Source organism: Accipiter gentilis, chromosome 11 (assembly GCF_929443795.1).
Source record: "Accipiter gentilis chromosome 11, bAccGen1.1, whole genome shotgun sequence".
Classification (NCBI taxonomy): Eukaryota; Metazoa; Chordata; class Aves; order Accipitriformes; family Accipitridae; genus Astur; species Astur gentilis.
The window spans coordinates 13026333-13045050 of record NC_064890.1 but is presented as its reverse complement, the minus strand read 5'-3'; the positions used below and the strand labels follow the sequence as shown (position 1 = coordinate 13045050).

Below are 18718 nucleotides of genomic sequence, written 5' to 3'. Positions count from 1 at the left end.
AACCATAGGGCCAATTATACTGGTATGCTAATTGCTCACTGGGAATTAAATTGTTCAAATTATATCCTCCCTCTCTAATCTAGGAATATAGAAAAAGAGAAAAGATGGCAAAACACTAGAGGAGAGTAGTAAGGACTACGGAAACTCTGCAACAGATGCAAGTTCACCTTAACAGCCATCTCCAAAGACAGTCTCTGAAGTAGAGTCCCAGGACAGAGACCCTTTTCAGTCAGTTTGTCATTTTCTGTAGCCAGATGACACATGTGGACAAACCTTGCTAACATGATTTCCTTCATGTTTCAGACAGGGACATTTTCTTCAAAATCAGAAGCCAAATCAACCTTGCCTTTATATTCATCATATGGGAAGAAGGCTGCCTACAATGAATAAATCCCAACCATCCACATAAAAAAAGGTACTTTCTTCCAGGATGAGATTTATTCATCTAATTTTTTTAAGCCCATGAAAAGATTAGCTCCTGAACTTACAGCTCCACAATTGTGCCTCAACCTTGATTGTGCGATAATGACAGCTTTAGCATTCAGTATGTTCATGTTTAATATAAGCAGAGAAAACTGCAGGCAGTTTACCAACTTACCCTACTGGCTTCAATCTCCTTAAATACATATCTAGATGTATAAATCTAAATTCATATATGTGAATACTCAAAGAAAGGAAAAGAGTTATGAATCAAAAAATTCTCAACTCTATCTATTACATTATAGACATGGCCAAAGTTCAGACCCTAAAACCAACTCAATACAGATAGGATACAAGTAATATTTCAAAGCTTACACAGACTGAGGAAAATAAAGAGGAGAAGGATAATGCTGACTGAGCATCCTCTACTCAAGTCTCTTTTTTCATACTGGACAACTGGTGCAGCTGTAATGACATTCCCTTCGACTCCTTAGCACCACCTCCCAGACTGAGTTTCAGTCATGGATCAGCTAATCCATTTACCACTTGCTCAGCCTTGTCATCAGTCTGCTTTGTTTCTTTTTCTGTGTCTCACTGGATGCATTTGGTCTCCTTCAGAATCATTCATCTTTTCCATGTCTTTCTGCTCAGTACGCTGCCAGCCCATGATCTATCAGTGTCCATTACTTCTTTACTACTTCCAACCTCATTTTTGCCCATTTTCTCCTTCAGCAACTTGGGTTTCTTTGTCCACCTATCACAAAACAACCTTTACTCCATTATCCTCTACTACGACCCTTCTTCCACATTCAAATTGCCTCTCTTGATCTTTCTAAAATTGGAACACTTCTAAAACTCTTGTAATCTTATGAAACAAGACCACAAAGAAAACAAAAAATAACATTTCAGGATGTTTTTGTTGCAGGTGATCGAAGAATGATGTTTGAATGCTATGCATGCACATACTGTAGGTAAGTCTAAAAACTCAGATTACGGAGAGATATATTGGAAGTAGGTATACTCTCCAGCCTCCTTATCCAGTCTATGCAGTTGTTGTCCGACTGAGGCATTTAATAATTGAGAAGGATTTTTTTCTTTTAGAGAATGTCTAATAAAGCGAGAAGACAAAACAGCATAGCCTGAAGGTTGTATTACTGGTAAGCCTGTGCTTGTCCAGGATTACTCATTCCTGTCTGCCACATGAAAATCTTTACTTTGTGTTTTGGTCCATAGTGTAAAGCATCATATCTGTGCAATGTGAATCAGTCAACCTTAATATCAGCATTTGTAACCAAGGATAATGAAAAACACAGTCTGGCATTTACCATAGTTGTACCTTTTCCTAAAAAGGCAAGAAATATGTGTTCTCTTAAGTTGAACAAACGGGCTATTAACCACATTGACACAAATGCTTTTTTTTTTTTTCTTTTCCAATCATATTAACATCTGCAAGATTAAACACAATTCATTTGTTTTGGATAAATCTAAAGTTTGTCACATTAAGACTATTATCTCAGTGCATTCTGGAGCAGCACCCTATCACATGTCAAATAATTTCTATTTGCAAATACCAGATTTTTAACATTTACCTATGGATGTGAACTTGCATGACTCAGACTCAAAATGTATGTATATACCTATATGAAAAATGGGTATGTAATTCAGTCTATGCATGGAATGTAATCTTGAGTTCCCCAATGGGTCTTATCTGATGTTTGCACCATCTCTGTGCTAGGACATGTAGAGGAGTGTGTGGAACTACCACATCTGACGTATTCATTTGTGTGAAAAGTAGAGGCTCATCTGGTTGCTGTATGGGGCAGGCCATGATACTAACCTGTGGACACGGTATGTTCTCTTAAGTAGCACACCTTTGCATTGCAATTTTCTCTTCTGTGAATACGTGCCAGGCACAGCTGGTCACCCACACAAGACCAGCCAACCCGCTGCTTCTCACACCTGGGACCACAAAATGAGAAAAAGGCTACAGTGCTGAACTATAAATGCATGAGAAAGGACTTAATTATGGAACTGTGGAAATCAGTTGTTCGCTCCGTGCTTGACATTTGAACATGCCACTTTCAACTGCATGAGCTGAGCAGCCTCCCATACCATTGCAGTCCCTGATCACAGCTTCCCAGAAAAATCCAGGCACTACGTGGAAGAATATGGGTGAGTCACTGGGAGGATTTGTTTGTACCACTAGGCCTCTGATGTCAGATAATACTAAAAATAAAGGCATTGACAAACGAGTGCATTAAGCAATCCCATGATAAGTCTAAAAAGATCATCTTGATTCCTGCCTAAAGCACTGACCTTTCCTCTCCAAAATACCTGCATGTAGGGTGCTACTGGTAAATTCCATGTATATCAGTACATATATTTCTCCTTGGAACTGGCTGTGTTTTGGGTACGGGAAAGTAATTCCAGAGAGGCTACATCCTGAGCCAGGCAAAGCAGAACGCTACCATCTTCTTGCACAGTGGACTCATTATCATTTTATGCTTTGTAGCTATACTATCTAGCTAAAGATGTAACACAACAACAACTAACCAAAGTACTAGGATAACAAAAAATAACAGACATTATATCAAAAGATGAAAGCCCAATGCATGAAACGTACTCCATCACTCCTGCATACCATGTACAGTTCTCAGACTTAGGCTATTCATCCAGTACAAGAGAATTCATCTAATGTGTTTCTGATTTCACTGGTCACCCAGTAAGACTGTTACTGGTCACCTGACCAATGAAGAGCTGATTCAGTGGACCTTGTCTGACAGCCTGGAAGACTTGTATGGCCTAGATGTGGTTTAGCGATGCCTCAGGTGCCCCCATGGCCCAAAGAAGCATAGGGTTTTAAGGGCCATTGTACAGCTATCTATAGAAATGCACACAAGAAATTTATGACTTGCTCAAGATCTCACTATGTGTCTGGCATTAGAGACTAGGAGCTAAGTGCTGCTCTAAATGCTACTGCTGTAAATCCAGGGTGGTCAAGACCATTTGACCTCATATTTCTACACTCTCACTCCTCTCCTTTTGCTGCTTGACAAGCAGTCCATCAAGAAAATGTTGTTTTTCTGGGTTTTTTTGTTGCTGTTATTTTGCTGGGGTTTTTTTCCCCATAGCAGCCTTTTACTAACTGAATTTTACTGGGATTTTTAGAAGTGGTCTAAAGTAGGAAATCAACTCCTATTAAAAGCTAACACTAGAGGAGTGTAGAACTCAGTGTTGCTGGATGCACACAATATTAGTCATTACAGAAAATATGAGAGATACATTCTTCTGAGAATAATGAATCTTGGCATTTTCCTTTTTTTATCCATATATTCTTTTTCCTCCCAGAAACATTGTCTCTTTTTCTGTCTCGAAGCTTCCCTTCATCTTACGATCAGCATTTTGTCCTTCCAGTGATCACAGCTGTCCAAAACAGTGCAAAAACAGACACAAAAAAGCAACAGAACATGGATGAAAAACAGAACGTTCTCTGTGTCCTGATGTACTTGTTAAACAGTAGAGATTGCACAGAAGAAAAGTTTATTGTTGCATTTGTTAAATATAACCCAGGGCTGTTCGTGCATACTCTCCTTGAAAGCCAAAAGCAAGCCAAGAAGGAAGGAAAGGACTCTTCTTTCATTCAAGCACCCTTCAGAATAAAAAAAGAACTGTTCCTGCTATTTCTCTAATGAACTGATGACTTCATTGTACAGATCCGGTAACCATGTAGATGTTGAAAGGTAGCTACAGCTATTTTTATCTTCTTTGTCAATCTAATGGACCAAAAAAGCTTAAAATGTGTGTAACTAGTCTAAGTGGCCGACACACTCACTACTGGATGTTTGTTCCACAAGGATAAGTACATACAGCAGAATATGGTATCACACACATATGTTTAACTGGTCAAACATAAACTGGCTCAGGTATCAGAATGAACATCACCGTACCTACTGGTGCATTTTGCCTGGGTGAACGAGGCTTGCAGCATAGCAGAGTGTATTAGTACAGGGCAAAGGTCATGCTCATACAGCTTTAGACCTTTTCCAGCACTTAAATTAGCACAGCTATTTCTACAATGAATTGCATTTTGGCACAATCTCCAGAAATCCTCACTTCAGGATTATTTAGGTGTAGCAGAAATGCTTGCAAGAGTTAGCCTCCTCCTAAAAAATACACTACATTAGACAGTTGCTTTCACCTTTAGCAAAATGAGCTTGATTTTCATCCCCTTTACTTTGATTTTATACAGAATTCTTTCAGCTGTCATAAGGAATCAGACCAATTATCCATCTAATCCACTAGCACATCTTTGACAGAGGCCACCGTCCCACACTTCAAGTGAAGGTGAAAGGAACTCTTCAGTTGACAATTAGGAAACAATCAACCCATAGGCAAAAAAATGCCATTAGTTAATGGTTTTCCCTAAACTCACAAATCTATGGGTTTGTATCCCTTCTAAAAAGAACATGCTTTATCTGATACGACGATGAGTATTCTTCATAGTCGCATGTATCTCTCGGTGATTTTTCTGAATACTTTCAACTCTGAATCTCAATTTATTCACAGACAAATTCAACATTATTCAAAGGACAATAGAAAAGAATTAAGCACGTTGTCATTCAATATTAGTGACTATTTTCAATTTTAGTGACTACTCCTTTTGTTTGATATAAAGATAAAAGATACAATAGGGGCCATGATTATGTTACCAGTACTTCTAATGTGTTACATCTTAGTATTACATCTTACTTGTCTGGTATGCAGGTTAGTTTCAGACTTCTCAAGCTCTCTTCATGGCTTTCAAAGTCTCTTCTGCTCCTATTTATTTTGCTCTCCAAATTATTTCAGGTTTTCTTAAATGAGATGATTAAAATTTAGCACATGAAATTTAAACTGATAAGGTGATACTGAATAATCTCCATATTATTTTCTACTTGGTCTTTGATCTCTTTAATATCATTGTCTATTTGAAAGCTCCGGTGCTCTGAACAGAGTTATTAAAAAAACCTCCCTGAAACGGTACCTTGGTCCTCAGTAGGAACAATTCCAATATCTTTAGGTCCAGTGAGGTATATGGATAATTCATGTACATATTTTCATATTCTTTACTTTGCATCTGCCATCTTCAAATTTTTTCTGCTATCATGCTAACTGTGTAATGAAGGTTCATTAAGTCTCTCAGAAGCTAAATATGCCTAGCCTTTAACTATTGTGATTTAATTTGCAAACCCCTCTACTCTGCTGCTCTTCACTTTTCCTGCAGAGTTTTTGAAAAATTCTGCTCAAAGAGCATGACAGACTTTGTCAAATCAAACAAAATCACTGTTTCTATAACCTCCTGATCCAGAAGCTGGGTGGTTTTGAAATAGGTATATAACTGCAGGCTCAGCACTGTAACACAGCTCCTTGCCACCTGGATCACAGCTGACCGGCGGTCAGCATCACAGGCACAGTGAACAGATGATTGATTGTGTCTACTCACGCAAAGATACCCAAATCAGTGTGATTTTAGTGGAATTTTTCCTGATTTACAGTATACCAATGTAAGTATCAGGGTAAGCCCCTAGTAGAATTGAAGCATCTGATTGTACAGTTTGTATTTTTGATTAAAAAAATAATATATAGATATTTGTGTCAATCAGATTTCTGTCGCAGAATATCGATGAACTTATTTTGCTTGAAAGCCCTCATAGAAAGGAGAAACTCAAGGCTCATGAAAATTGCAGGTTAAATGAAAGCAGTAACACGCTTCTGGATATATATTGGGATTTCAGGAGCATGGGCCTGATCCAAAATTCACTGGTGGTGTGAACAGTCTTCCTTTGACTCTTATGAGTTTTGCACCAACTTCCAGGCATGTATCTTTCCAGGCATATTAGATTTCTCTTCTTTTGTCATATTTTTTCAATATTGAAGATATATTACTATCTGTAGTTATTTAAAGACAGGTATGTTTACATTTGCTCAGCAGAATATAAGGGTTCAGATACATTCTACCACCCTATAAGAGAGATAACCTTCAATAACAACCTTTCAATATTAGAAATTCACATTAAGACTACCTAAAGTTACAATTGCAAAAAAGGAGAAACAAACCATGGAAAAATATCACCTCTGAGTCGTCAGCTCCAGCGTGACTTAGGGTTTGCAAAACAGTCTCTGATATGACTCCTAGGCAATAAGGTCTATCGAAATCTAAAGGCAGGGAACTTCTAGGAGAAAGGTAAAGCTTTCTTTCGCTTGAAAAGACAGCTGGCGCAGAAATTCAGAGAGCAGTTAGGAAATACTGAACAAACATTACTTTCTTATAATGGCCAAAATATATTTTCATTTCCACTTCATTTTGTATGTTTAATACAGTATGATTTTTAATCTACTGTTCATGCGTTCTAATCATGTCAGATGTGTGGGCGTCCTGTAATTCTTTATGAATAATAAGGAATGCAAATAGTGCTGTCTTCACACTCACAGTTGACTGCACTCTGTTGGCTCCCCATCAGCCCCTAATTTATCAGCCACTAATTTTCAGAGGGATGTTTAATTCTAGAGGAATATCTTTGTGCACATAACATTACATTGCTGAGGGGGAATGTTAAAAGCATCTGATCAACTACATGTGCTCCAAGACTGTCTTATTTGGTGGAGTTAATTTTCTAAATTTCACTCACCTTATTTATTAAGACTATTTATTGTTATGGTCAACTGGAACTAATAATGATTTTTGCAATCTCAAAAAAATATTCAGTTATCTCTCAGTTAATACAGAAATCATTGAAGCAATTATATACCGAAGTGTGAATGGCAACAGACCACTGTAAATGGACTACAAAAATAAATCCTTAATATAATCTGAAATTATTATAAACCTATGCATAAATCTCATATCAAAACAATTCGTAAAACTACTGGTAGCATCATCAAGCAATGTTAGATGACTGACATGTATTGCATGTGTCACTATTTTCTATTTCCTTCCTTCCCTACATCACATAGATATTTCTGCAGAGTTAAATTGGAATCTAAGTTTACTTTCTTTGAGAAAATGGATTTAAAACTTTTGGTGCAGTAAAAAAATGCTTATGTTTGCAGTTTTTTAGATTTTAGAATGGATGAAGAGTAATATAATTAAATCAAAGTTTCATATTGCCAATAAGCTTCCACCTTTTTTTCATAAGGATTTTGCCATCCAACTTGTTTCATATATAAATAGCACTTCATAGCAGAAAATAAACTTTGAAATAATTTAGGGGGTTACACAAGCTAATCATTCAGATTGCATTAGCAAGTTTCCATGTTCATAGATGTGGGCCCTGGAGGAAATTTGATACACAATTCAGCACTACATTTATTTGCTTGGATGTCATATTCTAAGTCACTGCTCTCGTCGTATGTCTTACTAACAATAGCTTTTCAGGTTAGGAATTTTCTATGCTTGGATAGAAACCAGCAAAAGAGATCTTTAAATCTTACTGGAACTCTGAAATAACTATCACTCTTCAAATGTGCAGTTATTAATACTTCTGCTACTACTAACTGCACTATCAAAAATAAACCCTAAAATTTGTCAGTCCATGAACCATAGCAAGCCTTGTCTAATATTTAGACTCTTTTAAGCTGCTGGTAGAGGCATATGCAAACTATTTTAACCTTGACCTTATAAGATCTAAGCCTTTCAGTGATGTGGCAAAAATCTTCATTTCTCATAGAAAAAGCACAAAACTTCTGGGAAGTCATAAATTGCATTGAAATTGTTTTCCCATATACACAGGAAAACTTTTCTGTCACAAGCATTGGGACAAATCCTACATTTAATAAAATTAAAATAAATCTGGGGGGGGCAACGGGTTTTAAAGAACGAGCAAAACACCTGGTCTATTCCTCAGTCTTCCACTAGCTTTCTGTGACCTCAGGAAATTTAAGTGACTTATTACATTATTAGGTTCACAACTCCACAAAGACATCCTGATTTACATCTTTTCACAGTATTTTGGTTTCTGCAGAAGAAAATATTCTATAAATATTAAAAAAAAGTTATTTAACTCGTATCTGTAGAGAAGAAGAAATTCTTGGGTAAAAGTGAAAACTTTCTGGTACTAAGAATGGCTACCAATTTTTGCTATTTTTGTTCCCATAGCAGTTTTGTGGTTTGTTTGTTTGTTTTCCCAATAGAACAGTAGATTTTAGGGAACTGAAACATACTGGAAGAAAATAGAACCTCAGAAATAACTATCAATATGTACAGCATATTATCTGAAGATTCAATCTAGCCTTTTTATGAATAGATTTCTAAAGAAAAATGAGTTAAACAGTATTCAGGGAAAACATACAATAGTATTCTGTGATGTGATGTATCTTTTCCACTATTGGAAAACATTGCAGCGATGCTTTGCACTCTAGCAAAAATAGTTGGCTACTAGTTTGTTTTGACATAAGAATCTTTTATCAAACCCAGCTTGTTCATCATGGCATCCTTTCTATTATGTCCAAAAAGAGGATGATATTTCCCATATCCTTTTTGATGTCAGTACTCAATTACGCACTTGTCTAAACTCTGCCTAGATGCTGCAAATCCATGGACTGTGAGTTGAGGTTTTTGCAAGAATCACGTACTATACGAGGGCCATCCGTCAGGTAACTTATCTGCAGAGAAATTATGCAATGCCTGTAGTACCTTTTTTTCCTAAGCTTTCCCTGAGCAAAACGTGCCATTTCTGTCTAGTCTGTAATGGTTTTGTTATACAAACCAAGTCACTGAAAAACTTGATGTCAAATTCTATTCACTGGGGATTGTTTATAGCCAAAAGATCAGAATGACTTTCAACCAGTTTTGTCAGGAATGCGTGTCTGGCCTCCCTTACAGCGTTGTGCTAGGTTCACTACCACTTTTTCACGTTATTATTCCAAAAGATTTACTGTTGAGCTTTCTTTCCAAAAAGTATGAACAGCACTGGCATTTTAATTTAATTCTCTCTACTACAAACATAAACAGATACTTTAATATGGGATCACTAGAAACAAATTTATGTTGTTCCATATCTCAGTTGATTTCAAATGATACACTTGCAAGTATTTTTAATTCCGTACCTAGTCATGACAGAAAGCCAGAAAATTGGGGAGGGGTTCTGACTAACTTCAAGTTTATAGTACTGAAGTGATGTTGCATCAATTTACATCGTTTCCTGTTAATTTGTAACAGCCTCTTATACCAAGGAATACATTATAGAATAATTAAATTATAAGAGAGACTGATGAGAGAGGTTTTGGGGGGTATTTTCTGTCTGCATACCTTGTCTGTGGAACACACTAATTAAACAGATCAAACTCCTAGGCAGAATATCATTAATCTTTGAAAAAAAGCTATTGTTTACTCCCCACTGAGAAATACAGATATAATAAAATGCAAACAGTAAAAACTCTGCTGTTACAATTCAATATGATGTGCGCAGATATTTTTAAAACATCATTGTCCTGGCTTTTCAGCTCCACTTCTTTGTTTACCTGGTTTTGCTTCAGTGGAAGACAGTGAATGGATTATTCAAGTATTAGAGACACAAATTCACCACTTCAGGGATGAATAGAAATTGTGAATTTCAATGGATCAACATGGACTTTTTTTAAAGTGCAATATTTAGGTATTTTTAAATGTGTACTCAAGCTTCAGTAACTAAAAAGTCTTTTTCCTTATAACTCTGGGAAAAAAATATTTTGATTTTATAAAACAGATTTTGGACTATTTTAAGGTCCATTTGTTTCTTCTCACAGGTATGTTTTTAGAGTGCCATTTTAGTCTGAAAGCCACTTTAAAAAGTTGTGCCTCTTTCTATACCAAGTGATGGAACCCATGCATACTGGGGATATTACCTGATTTTCTAGGTGACTGACATATATTTGGTCATTGTGTTTCTATTAACCATGAACAGCTGATTTAGTATAAGAAGATACAGATGAATGGTGCTTGACCAGTGGAATTTTCACCTAAGCAAAGACTAGTTGGATGAGGCTGTAAGCATACAGAGTGGATAATTATGACCAAAAAAAAAAAAAAAAAAAAAAGGTATAAATTTAGCTCTGATCTTTAAGTTATATATAAGGCATCTCGAATTGCCATCTTTAGAATTACCTTAAAAATGGATATGCTAGTCTCATTTCTTAGATTGCTAGAAGGTATGAAATTTGCTTATAAAGAAAGATAAATTAATGACAGTTTAGACAGAAGTGGAATAGTTAGGAGATCTGTAGCGGATCCACTTCAGAAGAGATTTTGAGGGAGCAGGTATCAGCCACTTTCATTTTGCTATCATTTCACACGGGCACGGCCCCACAGAGCAAACTCTTGCAGGCAGACACCCTTGGACACTAACACAGGGACAGATGCTGGTGTTTGGCCAGTGGTTTTGCTCTCCTCCAGTTTGTTTTGTTACTCAGTATGCCATAGCTAGGGGTCAGAATTTACACTGATTTCAGAGACATCTCCAAAAACCATGACTAACACTTTCATCCAGTTCTGATGTTACATTAATGAGTGGAAGAGGTATTTTACCCAGCTGGCTTTTTGGAGCACAGGGATGCATCTGCACATGCAAATATTAATATAAGTCAATAACTGCACAAACAGCCTGATGGAGTCTAGTCCTTCAAGGAAAGTTGTGAATTTTGAACACAGTTATTCTTACATATAATACCATTTTGCAAGACTTACAGGAGTAGAAGTTCTACTTCACATGGACTTTTCTGGTCTTTATTGAAGGAAAGACTGAGTTACGAATATCCAAGTCTAATGGAATGTACTCATCCGTTTTAAAGTGTTTTAAAAATTTTATTCTAAAACATTGGAATACCTGATGAAAAACTTATGGAAATAGATGATTCCTTCCTGTTAGGTTCCATATTAGACTCCGCACTTCTTCACAACCTAATTAATTAGTAATGATAATGAGAAATTACATTTCCTATTGACTCCCAATTCAGTTACTAAATTTTCTTCAGCAGCAATTTTCTGCTTGGAAAATTTACTGCTTTCTGTGTACTTTGGCTAGCAAAAGACCTTGAATTTTAGCAAAGAACAGAGCTCATATCCTTTGTTAATAATGAGAAATATGGAAATATATAACCTTATATGATATAAGTGGGAAATCTATTTTCATTTCTATTCATATTGCAACTAATTTCATTCTGGGAGATAAAAATTGTAAGTTTTCATACTTTCCTACACTTAGAAATGCGTAAGTCAGAAAACAGAAAACACTTTCAGGCGATGCCCTTGTGTATCCTAACAATGGAGAGCAATTCCTTTAGCACAGCTATCTATGGCTGACTCAAAACCTGCGGAAATTCAAGGGACAGGCTTCTGATGACTTCAAAAGGTTTCAAAGGTTTTTGAACAGCCCCCCTAGTGTCTCATCCACTCTAATTTTCAACACCCCAAGCAATGAAACTCCCTCTAGTCTTCTTTAATTAGCTCACACAGTAATTTTGTGAATTCTTTTAAATACAGAATCTATTTTACATCCTTGCTGATTTCACAGTCACTTGTACAGAGCTCTCTTATTAGTGCATTCTCAGAGAATTTCATCTCTTTTGAATCAATTCAGAATGCCTTTTCTTCCAGATGTAATCTCAATTTCCACAATCACAAGAATAGCTCTTTTATAACTTGGGAAATCCTTTGATGTATGTTTGTGTGGCTGTGTTATACCAGTAGATATCTAGACCATTAATATTTCATTTGACTTGGATATATTGTACTTTAAAGCATCTTGGAAATATTTTTTTCCCCTCTTTTTCCAGCAGAGCTAATGGTTTGCAGTAGATGTTTCTAGTGCTTCTATTTGAAACAAAACAAAACAAAAAAACAAAACAGAATAAACCCCACCTCATTTGTCAAAACACAGTTTGCTGGAGTTTTGACTACTTTTGATATACTGTTGACATATCAGTGCTACTTCCCTGCATGGAGTATTGTAATATATTGACAATATATTTTCATTGACATTCCAGCAATAAGAGACATCACCCAAAACTTATATTTGGCCATTTGGTCTCCCTATAGTGTAATTTGCATTATCTTTGAATTAATATTCAGAGGTACTGATTAAAACAGTATATTGCCAACATCTTAACCCCCTAGCGCTTTGCACTTTTGGCAATGGTATCCTACCTTTTATATTGAGTCCTATAAATATGTCAAATTGTCCAAAAATAATTTCTCAGTACAAAATCAGATATGAGAAATACATTTAATTCTTTTCCTAGGTGCAATACTAAGTAGGTTAATCAAAACACTGCAAAAGCATTTTATCATCTTAGACAGATAGGAAGGATAACTCTTTTACGGCCATTCAATGACAATGTCTTTACTACAGTCAATCACAAATTCAGCACCAACTAAACTGAACTGACAATCTGTGCTTTAAAGATGACTGGATTCTTCCTGACTATGAATGACAAATCTTCTTACACAAGTAAGCAGTATTTCTTTAACATCCATGTTCAAAGCTATTGTTCGGGGTGATGGAGAAGAAAATGCTAGAACAGTTCTGCCTCCCATAGTCTCGCACCCTTACTGGACCAATATAAAGGGTAGTTCACAGAGGGACATCTTTTCATGTTTGGTGTATTTAATACTTCACTCATTTCATGATTTGCATTAAGATTTTAGACACATGACACCCATCACACGTAATATCATGCCAAGATTTAGTAAGGCTTCTGTGGTGTAGCTGTTGGTGTTCCAGGAGTCATAGTTTTCTTATTGTAATATCTGACTTTCAGAGCCACATTTGATTTGCTTAAAAAGCATGGGTGTGACTTAAAATCTTCAATGGTGTCTATTCAAGAATAAAATTATAATTTCATTACACAAAATAAGTTAGAAATCACAGGATATTTTTTCTAGATGTCCTTAAGAAAAAAATAAATTGTGGTTTGAAAATACAGGGAAAAATACCATTATCCTATTTGTTTCTTATTTTTTAAAACAATGATTAATTTCTTAAGAACATTAAAAATACCACAAAAAGTTAATATGCTGTCTCAAATTGTTATTTGATTTGAACTGATCTAAATGGGTAAAGCTTTCATGGCCTTATTGGAATCTTCTTCTCAGACAGACAGATGTATTTCTGAAAAAGAAGCCTCAACCCTCTTCTTCTTCCTATACGACTGAGATAGCTTCTCCATCTTCCAATAGCTCTGGTAATATTTACACATCTATATCATGCAATATACATAACAATACTTTACCCTGAATTGGAGATTTTTCTATTGACCCTCCTTTCCTCACTCACTTAAAAAAGTCTCTCAGATTATTTAAACTCCCATCGAGTCTGGAAGAAGCTTGTGGTGACTCAAAGAAGATCCCTTCACTTCATGAGCAAAAATATCATCTTTTCATTCCTCTTCATTAAAATACCATCGAAATACCTGATATAAACTCAGTGCTTAGAAAGAAGGAAATCACAGTTCCTTTCACTGTTGAATATAGAAGCTAGAAGATACATTACATATAATTGATGGTGGTTTACAGAAAAAGATCCACTTTTTAGCCATCGAAACTTCTCAAGAAACTTCCTGACCGCCACCTTTTTGACACTACTGACTTTTCACATAAAGTCCTATGAGAGGCTGAGAAGATACACTCTTAATCAGTGCTCTTAATGACTGCAGAAAACTGAAGTTGCTTATGTGTCCTTTATTAACAGATCTCTTACGTGAGATGCTCCATTTACATATCTATTTTAAATACAAGTCAGGTTCAGCTTCAGAAGAAAATATCACCTGAAATCATGTTTAAAACAATAAAGTTAAAAACATGAGTTCAAAACAGCTGTAATATCAGATGTTCTACACAAACTATGACTGCCTTCAGAGGAAAATGGTCAATATACTGTTGTATTGTTCTTTGATCAGTAACTGTGAATTCTTATTAATAGGGTGTTTTTTGGGGGGTGTAGCTTTTTCTCCCCTCGCCCGCCCCCCCCCCCCCCCCCCCCCTTCTCTGTCAGGACAGAGAAGTAGCTGTTCCTCATCTCCTACCCTCATCTAAAACAGAAATGGGGAATCTGGCTTGGACAAATTCACAGGCATATACCGCCCTTCGAAAACAGCCTCTTGATCTTTGATATTCACTGCTTTCACTGCACCAACCCGCCATTTACATTGTGCCAATACACACACTGAAACTCCCTGCCTCCACACCAGCCACTCATGATTCCTCAGTTACCTTTGGAGATTCTAGTTTATATGGCACAGCATTTTTACCTATCTGTCTGGTCCTCAACACATCTCATTAAAATCCAGTGCTCGGCTTGCAGTGGGTGTGGTACCAGAGGCCAGGGAGTCCCAGGATACTTGAACTTTGTGAACACTTCTCTAAGACGATGGCTAATCTCACGGCCTAGCCTACTTTGAGAAAGTTTAACCTACTTTGGAAGAGGTAAGAGTCTTACTTTGGTGGTGGTGTTTTAATAAGGAAGAGATTGGAGTCTGGGGACCCAAAAGAAACACGGTTACTTACCTCAAAGCAAACCTTTTGAGAAGCTATGTTCTGCAAAAAACAACACTTGTGAGGATACAGCTAAACATTACGTGACCACCAATCCACTATATGGTCTTTTACTGAAAGCCACATAGCTAACGAGTTACCTCTACTGACACTTGGCTTGCAAACCACAATCTCAAAACTACAGCACAGTCACTTGTACTCAGTCAAAATGTTATGATGCTATTTCGTGTCCTTGACAGCTTAACATCACAATGATACACTACAGTAGCCCTGCTAAGAGTGGCTCCTATTTTTAAAGCCCTTATAGGAAGCAGTAAAATAAAATCCTGAAGAGAAGAATAAAAAATCAAACAGTCTACTTACTTAGCAGGAATCTGTAATTTCAAAACAGTACAAAATGAGATTAATATCATAAGACAAACTGATGACATCTACATGACAAAAGCAGGTCTTCAGTTTCTGCAGTGAATTATGCAGTCGTAAGTATTCGAACCACAATGGTATATGCTCCACACTGCATCTTACTGGCAGTCTGTAACAAGGCCATTTGCCACACAGGAAGAGATTTGCTTCAGTGGAGCCCCAAATATTTATTGAAAACAATTGGGCTGATGACAATAAGCATTTCACAACAGTAAGCTCCGAACATTCAAAGGAAAATAGATCATCGTGTATATTTTATGGAAATATAATATTTTGATCCATGTACAAGAACTCTCCCACATACCATATTTTGATCCATGTACAAGAACTCTCCCACATAACACCGGGAAAATGTCCAGAAGATGAGCATAGCATCACCTATAGTGTGGTACTGTGAGAAGTACACAACTCGGATACAGATACAAAAGCTCAGGACAGCTTTTGGGGAACTCCTGCTGACATACTCAAAACTAGTCATCGGGTGAAAGCAAAGAATAAGCAATCTGTAGTCTTCTATCAAAATAAGCTGCATTCCTATGTATTGTTCTACATTTGATTTTTTTCTATTTTTATACAATTTTCAAAAACATCTAAAGACTTTTTGTTAAAAAATTCATACCAGAAGATATTTTTAACTTTACTATGCTATTCAGTGGAGCATATACAATATGGAAATATGAAGCCTCCACAAAAAATTCCTGTACTTTAAAAATAATACATCATATTAAGACTCTTTATAAACTTCTCCTTATTAGCCTTTGAAACATAGACCAGCAAGAGCTGTAGATAACAGTGAGAAAACAAAAGCAGAACGAAGCAGCTGATTCTTGAATTACTCCATGTTTGAATTACTAACAGGCAACAACTCGTGTTTTCTGAAAAAAATGAAAACACTACTTGTTGGCAGAACAGTGTTTTACACTTTGACCCTCCCTCATGTAACAAAGTATACAACTGATTTGTCATAATTTAGGGGTCTAAAAGTTAAATCTATTACTCTGAGCTAGTCACCGTAGGTTCTCTTCATTGTTGTCAAAGAGAAACAAGCACCTCCTAAAGATAATACGTTTCATCCTAAAATAGCTCTAAAGTAGGCCAGATTATTTATCTTTCAGCTATGCCTATTTATTCCATTTACTGGAAAGGAAGCCTCTGTGACTAGCATGAAATTAGACAACTCCCTTTAAGAGGACTGAAGTTACATAAAATTAAACCTGTTCAAATGATCTGTCTTTCATTTTAGGATTGGCATGGGAATACATGCGTTTAATAATGTATTTGTTTTTATATCCGTAAGGATTTTTAGACAGTAGTTAAACATTAATGTGATGCCTTACTGCACTCTATACAGTAATGCAGAGATTCCTTGCCTGGGTTAAATACATTGATCAAGTTAACATTGAGCCTGCACACAAGGTCTATTAAAAAACTTTTAATTGGATAAAAGTCCATTACTTTCAGTTAAACATCCATTTGCCATCATGTTGGTTATGCACCTAGCTTAAGTTTTTCCTCATGTCTCAGCAAGGAAAATGTTGAAGTCTCTCCACTAAAAGCTTTAAGAGTGCTCTATAGCCTTTATTGCTCAAGGGCCCATGGGAAGAGAGATCGCACTCCATCTAAAAAAAAAAATCTACAGCACACTAACTGAGTCTGGGCTACCGGGTAAATATTGTCTTCATAGCATGGTTCTGCAAAAGTGGTCATAAAACCCAAATACATTGACAGATGTCAGGTATTGTGGTTTTCTGTGCTACGTCAAACAATTTATTTGATATTTTTTTTTTAAGCTAACATTTCTATATAGATTTTCTGCAAAACCCAAACTCTTCATTATTTTTCTCCATCTATCTTCTCCGTCTTTCTGTAATTTCTCTATAATTTTTTTTTCTTTCTCTTGCATTTAATCATTTTTTTTTCTGGAATTGTCTTCCAGCTTTCTGCTTGCTCTCTTTGCCCAGTCTTTTCTAAGAGTGGGTCATTCCCATAATTCTTAACACAGTATATAACCCATTCACCATCCAGGCCAATAGCTCCAGGCAGAAACCAGTCTTATGTTAAAAGCCACAGGTTTTCATGTCCTGGAGGTTACCTACAATGCCCTCCCACCTCTCCTTCTCGCCTCTTTTTGCAATTAAGCCCATACCATATATTAATAGACTAACTATCCTGTATTTGGGAGTTTTCCACACCATAACTGTATTTAGTGACTACTTAAGCTGTATTTCAAAAGTCTGTTCAGGCACCCATCATCTTCAGTACAACCCAACAGCAGGGTGTAATTTCCAAAGATTTATTCTGGTGATATTTTCTGCAGCAGCTAGCAGTGTTGTAGGAGCAGAGAAACAGGCCTGGGAAGCATTTATAAGGCTTGACAGTTTCCAAAGGACAACCGAATACGCATCTAAAGCAGCTTCCAACCCTCTGAGCTTGGCCAGTCATACAGGATTTTCATCTCTCTCCATTTCCACCCACCATTAAGTTTTCTATGGATAGAATAACTTCTACACTGAATGGATGTATTTAACTGATTTTCATCTGATGTTCCTGTCTTCCAGCCTGATAGGGTCTCCTGCCTCTCATGTAAAAAATGGAAACCCACTTAGAGTGGAAGAAAGTGGCACAGGCAGTTGGATTTCAGTTGTTCCAACTGTGCAATGCACTCTGGGTATTTGTGGAGGCAAAACACTTTCCGACGCTCAAAATTATTTTCATTTATGGTCAAATAAAGAAAACTGCCTTAGGCAAGAAGTGATTTTATTCAACCTGGCTTTGAAAAGGGCAAAACCCCTTAGTTTTCTAAGTTTCTCTGCAGGAGAAAAGAAGCTGCTTTTTTAAGATTCTGTTGTGCAACATTTCAAGGGGAGATGATGTTTATTGTATTGGTATTAATCATTTAAGGCTAATTGTACCTTTAAAATGTACAGCACAAGGCTAGATTGACATCTAAATGAAAACATAGATCACTGGTCTTGCAGCAAGACAATTCCTCTGGTGAATGGGTTAAACTGTCGCTGTCAGTTTGAATACAATTAGTACAACTGATATGCAAAGAATTGCTCTGTCAGGAAATGTCACTGTCATTGAGCAGTGTTCCCAGGCTGCCTTCAATTTTCTGTCTGGCTCAGAAAATTTTAATAACAGGTCAGAATTCAAATGCAAAAATTTAACCAAAGCGCATAGCTCCTCCCCACCTTCTATTTCAATTTTCATTTTCTGCTTTGTGCTTCACTTAATTCTTTGGTTACCAGGAAACTATTCTTAACTGCCCATTTTCTGGTTTCCTTAATTCTTCCTCTCTTGTTCTCATTAACTGAAACTAACAGTTTTTGTTGACATTCCTTATACAACTTGGTCTTTTGATTATTTTTT

General features: G+C 36.5%; 1 protein-coding gene across 10 annotated transcripts in view; it reads right to left on the bottom strand.

Annotated features, from left to right (window-relative positions):
• The window catches only part of MAGI2 (membrane associated guanylate kinase, WW and PDZ domain containing 2), a 763702-nt gene that overhangs the window by 434259 nt on the left and 310725 nt on the right, over positions 1-18718 (bottom strand). The window lies entirely within an intron of this gene.